The 8,219-nt window shown below is 46.1% G+C and overlaps 1 long non-coding RNA gene across 1 annotated transcript in view; it reads left to right on the forward strand.

The window, feature by feature from the left end:
• The window catches only part of LOC147104603 (uncharacterized), a 38,007-nt gene extending 30,473 nt beyond the window's left edge, over positions 1 to 7,534 (forward strand). The window contains exons 2-3 of the long non-coding RNA XR_015072368.1: positions 4,407 to 4,594; positions 6,869 to 7,534. This is a non-coding gene — a long non-coding RNA (uncharacterized LOC147104603). The remainder of the gene's footprint in view (positions 1 to 4,406; positions 4,595 to 6,868) is intronic.
• The last annotated feature ends 685 nt before the right edge of the window (positions 7,535 to 8,219 follow it).

An 8,219-nucleotide genomic window follows, 5' to 3' on the forward strand; every position in this document is an offset into this window, starting at 1 on the left:
GCCAAGGATTCCTCTTGACGATGTCACCAGCATTCAGATGTCTCAGAAAAATATTCTAAAAATCAACAGAAATGGATGGAGAGCAGCCACACACTGAATGTTGAGAGTCACTGGGATTCGATTTAACTCTTTCATTTTTAAAGCGATTCTGAATGTGAAGTTTCTTCTTTAAAGTGATTCTCTGGTGACAAAGCTCTCTCTTTAGATCATCGTGAGGCCGAGCTCCTGAACTCGGGGAACTGAATCTGCTTTCAGTAGAGAAAAGAAAGTCAAAAGGGGACATGATCCAGGTTTTTGAATTGCCTGAGCGGAATGCAAAGTATAAATGTGAGGCAGCACTAGAGGCAACCAGCATAAAATTAACAAGCCTCAACCAAGACGAGAGATTAGAAAGACTCCCAGCTAAAGCTGCCATGGATCTGTTGATTTTTTTTTGTATTCGTTCATGGGATGTGGGCGTCGCTGGCAAGGCCAGCATTTGTTGCCCTTGAGAAGGTGGTGGTGAGCCGCCGCCTTGAACCGCTGCAGTCCGTGTGGTGAAGGTGCTCCCACAGTGCTGTGAGGGAGGGAGTTCCAGGATTTTGACCCAGTGATGATGATGGAACGGCGATATACTTCCAAGTCAGGATTGTGTGTGACTTGGAGGAGAACTTGGAGGTGGTGGTGTTCCAATGCGCCTGCTGCCCTTGTCCTTTTAGGTGGAAGAGGTCGCGGGTTTGGGAGGTGCTGCCGAAGAAGCCAATGCGAGTTGCTGCAGTGCATCTTGTAGGTGGTACACACTGCCGCCACGGTACTCCGGTGGTGGAGGGAGTGAATGTTTAAGGTGGTGGATGGGGTGCCAATCAAGCGGGCTGCTTTGCCTTGGATGGTGTCGAGCTTCTTGAGTGTTGTTGGAGCTGCACTCGTCCAGGCAATGAAGTGTATTCCATCACACTCCTTACTTGTGCCTTGTAGATGGTGGAAAGACTTTGGGGAGTCAGGAGGTGAGGCACTCGCCGCAGAATACCTAGCTGAGATGATTGACCTGCAACATCACATCCATCTTCCTTTGTGCTAGGTATGACTTCAGCCAGTGGAAAGTTTTCCCCCCGATTCCCATTGACTTCAGTTTTACTAGGGCTCCTTGATGCCACACTCTATGAAATGCTGCCTTGATGTCAAGGGCAGTCACTCTCACCTCACCTCTGGAATTCAGCTCTTGTCCATGTTTGGACCAAGGCTGTAATGAGGTCGGAAGCCAAGTGGTCTTGGCGGAACCCAAACTGGGCATCAGTGAGTAGGTTATTGGTGAGTAAGTACCGCTTGATAGCACTGTCGACGACACCTTCCATCACTTTGCTGATGATTGAGAGTAGAATGATGGGGTAGTAATTGGCCGGATTGGATTTGTCCTGCTTTTTGTGGACAGGACATACCTGGGCAGTTTTCCACATTGTCGGATAAATGCCAGTGTTATAGCTGTACTGGAACAGCTTGGCTAGAGGCACGGCTAGTTCTGGAGCACAAGTCTTCAGCATAACAGCCGGGATGTTGTCGGGGCCCATAGCCTCATGTGGAGTGAATCGAATTAGCTGAAGACTGGCTTCTGTGGTGGTGGGGAACTCGGGAGGAGGCCGATATGGATCAATCCACTCAGCACTTCTGGCTGAAGATGGTTGCAAACGCTTCAGCTTTGTCTTTTGCACTCATGTGCTGGGCTGCACCATCATTGAGGATGGGGATATTCATGGAGCCTCCTCCTCCCGTTAGTTGTTTAATGGTCCACTATCATTCACGACTGGATGTGACAGGACTGCAGAGCATTGATCTGATCTGTTGATTGTGGGATTGCTTAGCCCTGACTATAGCATGCTGCTTCCACTTTTTAGCATGCATGTAGTCCTGTGTTGCAGCTTCCCCAGGTTGGCACCGCATTTTTAGGTACGCCTGATGCTGCTCCTGGCCTGCTCTTCTACACTCCTTATTGAACCAGGGTTGGTCCCCTGGTTTGATGATAATGGTAGAGTGAGGGATATGCTGGGCCATAAGGTTACAGATTGTGATGGAATACAATTCTGTTGCTGCTGATGGCCCACAGCGCCTCATGGATGCCCAGTTTTGAGCTGCTAGATCTGTCCTGAATCTGTCCCATTTAGCACGGTGGTAGTGCCACACAACACGATGGAGGGTATCCTCAGTGTGAAAACGGGACTTCGTCTCCACAATGAGCAGTGGTCACTGCTACCAATACTGTTATGGACAGATGCATCTGCGACAGGTAGCTTGGTGAGGACGAGGTCAAGTAGGTTATTCCTTTGTGTTGGTTCTCTCACCACCTGTCACAGGCACAGTCTGGCAGCTATGTCCTTCAGGGCTCGGTCAGTAGTGGTGCTACCGAGCCACTCTTGGTGATGGACATTGAAGTCCCCCACCCACAGTACATTCTGTGCCCTTGCTACTCTCAGTGCTTCTTCCAAGTGGTGTTCAACACAGAGGAGTACTGATTCATCAGCTGAGGGTGGGCGGTAGGTGGTAATCAGCAGGAGGTTTCCTTGCCTATGCTTGACCTGAAGCCATGAGACTTCCTGGGGTCCGGAGTCAAAGTTTAATACAATTAAAGAAAGAGCTGGATAAATACTTGTTTTGGAAAGGGATGGAGAGTGGCAGGTCAGGTACAACAAGAGACAGTTGAACATTGTGTAAAATTATGGTTCCTGGGTTGCTAGAACCGTTGAAAGAAGCTGATCAAGGACGAATAATGTGAGATGGGAGCTGAACAGTTTTACTCAATTTGCCTTTGGGTTGGGGGCTGGAGCAGAGGGGGAAGTGGGAGGTGGTAGGGGCAAGGAAACAACAACTTGGATTCATACAGCGCTTTTAACACAAGGCACTTCATGGAGGTGTAAGCAGACAAAAATGGACACTGTGCCAAAGAAGGAGATCTTATGAGGAATGACCAAAAGCTTGGTCAAAGAGCTGTTTTTTAAGGAGGGTCTTAGAGGAGAGGGAGGTGGGGGCGACAGAGAGGGAATTCCAGGCTGCGGGGCCTAGAAAGCGGAAGACGCGGCCGCCAATGGATGGGCAAAAGGAAGGAAGGACGAACAAGAGGCCAGAATCAGAGGAACAGAATTCGATTGGAGGGCGTTGTAGGGCTGGAGGAGTTTACGGAGATGGGGGGAGGGGCCGAGCCATGAATAATTTAAACACAAAGATGAGCATTTTAAATTTGAGGTGTTGGCGACTGGGAGCTAACCTAGGTCAGTGAGGACAAGGGTAATGGGTAAGCGGATAGATAATAGATGGTTAGGATTGATGGATGCACACAAAGATAATCAAATACTCTGCAGCAAGATTACTCTTTTGCTGCTGGGGCCAAGAAAATGCCATTTGTAAAAACTACCTGGCCAGGGTTGGACCTTGGAGATGTGAGGAGTAGGTTGATATGAAATTGCACAACATTTTCAATCTGAGAATGAGAGTAATTGAGTTGGACTGAGTTACAATCCAGGTTCTGAAAACAGGAACAGGAGTGGGCCATTGATCCCCTCGAGCCTGTTCCACCATTCAATGAGATTATGGCTGATCTGTGACCCAACTCCATGTACCTGCCTTTGCCCCATATCCCTTAATACCTTTGGTTAACAAAAATATGTCAATCTCAGATTTAAAATTAACAATTGATCTAGCATACCTTGCCGTTTGCAGAAGTGTTCCAAATTTCTACCATCCTTTGTGTGTAGAAGTGTTTCCTAATTTCACTCCTGAAAGTTCTGGCTCTAATTTTTAGACTATGCCCCCTAGTCCTAGAATCCCCAACCAGCGGAAATAGTTTCTTTCGATCTACCCTATCTGTTCCTTTTAATATCTTGAAAACGTCGAACAAATCACCCCTTAACCTTCTAAATTCCAGGGAATACAACTGTGTCTATCCCATTTGTCCCATCAATCTGGGCTGAACTGAAGTGTGAGAAGACACAAGTGTGCACAATATCTACAAGCCTGGAGCAGTGAGTGTGCACAATGCCTAGCGAATCACAGATAAATTGTAATGAGTAAGAGCAATGCATGCATATATATATACGGGGGTGGAGAGGTCCGCTGCCTGATTGTTCTGTTCGACACTGGCACAGTGTAACCCCTTGGTGTTTCTTATTACCATTGACAAATGTGAGCAAACTGGTGGAAGTATCTGCCCAGTAATGTGGACACTCACTAGGTCTCCCAGCTCATGGATATGAAAGGGCTGACCATTATATCCATGGGCAGCAAACCCGCTGAGCTCAGAAACAAACGGTGAGCTGCTAATCAGCGATGCCTTTTGTTTTATGATGGCTGTTTTGACTATTTATTGCATCGAGGTAGCTCTTGGGTAAGTTGCTGGTGGGACGTAGTGAAGAGGTTGGTTGATGAATCTCTGTTTCTTGCAGGTTGCCTTCTGCATCGTTACGCTGCTCACGATTTCCACCAAACACCACCCAGGAGCATTGGGAAAACCGGCTAATTCCCATTCCAGCTTTCAACAAAAAGACATTGAGAACTGGATTCAGAAACTGAACACGCAGCCGGTTGGTCTTTCAAATCCTGAGGTGAACAGTGTAGCTCAGTGGACATACAGGTAAGAGACACAATTCTCTTAACTTTTATCGAGCACTTGTCTGCGGGTTACCTGACGAGGCCGCATTTATTGCCCACCCCTAGTTTCCCTGAAAAGGTGGTGGCGGCGGTGGCAGCGGCAAATCCATAGCGATTGTTTACAACTGAGTGGTTAGCTAGGCCATTTGAAAGGCATTGAGTCAACCATGTAATGTGGGACTGGACTCGAGTGTAAGCCAGACTGGGTAAGGGAACGGTAGGTTCCTTTCCCTGAAGGACAACAGTTGGGTTTTTACAACAATCTGGCAGCCTTTTTTTCCCCTTTCTCTGGTGCCAGTCCACGAATTAGCAGATTTTATTGAATTCAATCCCATAATTTGCTATGATGGGATTTGAATATCTTCCTGACTGCGATACACAAAGGGGATAGAATTTCCGTGGCGTTTTCCCGGTCACACAGTTCCTCCAGAGTTTCACACTGAAGTGTTGGCGGGAGATTGGGGGGAACCTCGGTGGAAATTCTACCCCAAGGGCACTCCTGATGGCTCAGTGCGTGAGTGTGTTGTTTGGTGTGGTATTGAGCTACATGGCCCAGGAAGCTCCCGAGTTCAATCTTTGAAATGCGACACAAACTGATCCCAGCTGAAGCACCGGTCAGCATAGTAACCTCTCCCCAAAAAGGTTCGGGATGCTGGGGGTCAATCGAAGTTGACAAGACTGAGACTGATAGATTTATAATTAAAAACAGAAAATGCTGGCAATACTCAGCAGGTCAGGCAGCATCTGTGGAGAGAGAAACAGAGTTAACGTTTCAGGTCGATGACCCTTCGTCAGTCCTGGCAAAGGGTCATCAACCTGAAACGTTAACTCTTTCTCTCTCCACAGATGCTACCTGACCTGTTGAGTATTGCCAGCATTTTCTGTTTTTATTTCAGATTTCCAGCATCTGCAGTACTTTGCTTTTGTACTGATAGATTTATGTTGGGTATGGGCATCAAGTGATAATGGTACAAAGACCACAGTAGATGGAGCTGACGTACAGATTAGCCATGACCTGATTGAATGGTGGAGCAAAACAGTGTAGGACAAACAGCGCAATGTGATATTTATTTTTTAATTTGGGGAATTGCCTTTTTATCTCCACGCAAACTAAATTTTTATTTAATTTATCCTAACACAAAAACTCCAAGCAAAAACCATGGCTTTAAAAGAAAAGGATAATTTATTATATATCGGACATGGACCTAGAGTTACACAATATCTACAGATCATACATGATTTAGAATTGCTTTAACAACAAAAATAGGAAAACATTCTGACTCCAAAATGCATTTCCTTATTAGAGAAAAAGACCTATATTATGCTAACCCTTGGGTCAGTGGGCAGCACTCTCACCTCTGAGTCAGAAGGTTGTGGGTTCAAGTCCCACTCCAGGGACTTGCACACAAGATCTAGACTAACACTCCAGTGCAGGACTGAGGGAGGCCTGCCCTGTTGGAGGTGCCGTCTTTCAGATAAAGATGTAAAACTGAGGCCCCATCTGCCCTCTCGGGTGGATGTAAAAGATCCCAAGGCACTATTCGAAGCGGAGCAGGGGAGTTCTCAGTGTCCTAGCCAAATTTCATCCTTCAACCAACACCTGAAACAGATGATCTGTTCGTGGGGTCTTGCTGTGCGCAAATTGGCTGCCGCGTTTCCTATGTTACAACAGTGACTACACTCCAAAAGTACTTCATTGGCTGTAAAATGCTTTGGGATGTCCTGCGGTCATATAAGGCGCTATATAAATGCAAGTTCGTTCGTTCTTCAACCCCTTAAAAGAAAGTTTAACATATACTTAGGGTCAGCTCAAGCTTTAAGGTTTGTTGAGGTCTTGGAGATATCTCGGTACTCACGGGTAGTTTTGTAGCACAATGTTCTTTTCTCAGGGTCGGGGTAATGGTGCAGGAAGTGATCTGGAAGAAGCAGCGAGGCAAAGGCAGGACTTCCTCCACATGGTCATTTTTACAGTCCCCTCGATTGGGGGCACGCCTTTGGGCAGTTGTTTGCCAACAATAGTCCTCTTCATATACAGCTCAGGAACTAATTGACACTCCCTTGATCCATTGTCTTTGATATGGCTCAGTTATTGCAGGTTTCAGCAACAACAGCTTGCATTTATATAGCACCTTTAACGTAGTAAAACATCCACAGGAGTGTTTTCAGACAAAATTTGACACCGAGCCACATAGAGATATTAGGACAGGTGCCTGATTAGATGTTGCTAATGACACCGATCGATATCTTTTCTTTACAGTAATGACTTCGATGCTGGTCGAACGCCGCAGATTCTAAGGAAGGCAAACTGCAGCCAATCGTCCTGCTTCATTAATAATACCTACGATCCCTACTACTCTGCCGTCAACCTGGCCATCAAGTTACCGGTGCTGAGGCACGTGCGAGGTGGCATGCCGACCCTGGACTATGAGAGTGTGGTGATTGCCTGTCTCTGTCTCCACACCAACCTCTAGCCGCCTGATCCCAGCTTCGGGCTCCAGATATCCATATTCAGGCTGCCACCTGTGAACTTCCTTTTATTTTTCAGTGACAACATTTGTATGAAGCTGACGACTCTTAAACTGCCAACATAAGCAGCGTTAACGTGGGGAATGTGTCATCTAGATTTATATCACATAGAATTACATAAAATGTACAGCACAGAAACAGGCCATTCAGCCCAACTGGTATTTAAGCTCCACACGAGCCTACTGCGTCTCACCCTTTCAGCATATCCTTCTATTTCTTTCTCCCTCATATACTTATGTAGCTTTGTCCTAATTAATTTATATTTAATTTAATTTTAATTTCTAGTGATTAATTTTATTGATGTTTTTTATGTATTTAATTTCATGGCTCTGCTTCCCATGTCCCATTACTTGGATTTGAAGTTTCTTTTAATAGAATAAAACAAAATCTTCACCTCTGTTCTGTTCCAGTTTATTTAAATGGGTTCTCGCATGCCTTGGTAATGACTGGGTTGCCTCAGGAGTCTGTACTGAGGCTAATGTTACGTAAAGTGCTTCGAGCTGGGCTCAGAAACAAAACTGTTGACGTCGCCAGATGAGACGGAGTTGGGAAGGTGGAGGAGGTGGGTTTCAAACAGTTGGGATGAGCCAAACCAAATGCTAAGGGACCTGGATAGGTCAGGAAAGTGGACTGATGGGTGGCAAATGGCATTTCATATGGTAATGAGAATAAGGATTAAATAGTTAGAATATCTGCTGCGTGATCTAATTGAGGTGTTTAGATGATTAAAGGATTTGCTAGGGTAGATAGAGAGAAACTATTTCCTCTGGTGGGGGGAGTCCAGAACAAGGGGGCAGAACCTTCAAATTAGAGCTAGGTCGTTCACAAAGGGTAGTGGAAATCTGGAACTCTCCCAAAAAGCTGCAGAGGCTGAGGGTCAATTGAAAATGTCAAAACTGCGATTGATAGATTTTTGTGAAGGGTTTTTTAAAATTCGTTTATGGGTTGTGGGCGTCGCTGGCAAGTCCAGCATTTATTGCCCATCCCTAATTGCCCTCGAAGGTGGTGGTGAGTCGCCTTCTTGAACTGCTGCAGTCCGTGTGGTGAAGGTACTCCCACAGTACTGTTAGGGAGGGAGTTCC

This window comes from Somniosus microcephalus, chromosome 19 (assembly GCF_052327205.1).
Source record: "Somniosus microcephalus isolate GS21.2 chromosome 19, FLI_Smic_1.0, whole genome shotgun sequence".
NCBI classification, from domain to species: domain Eukaryota; kingdom Metazoa; phylum Chordata; class Chondrichthyes; order Squaliformes; family Somniosidae; genus Somniosus; species Somniosus microcephalus.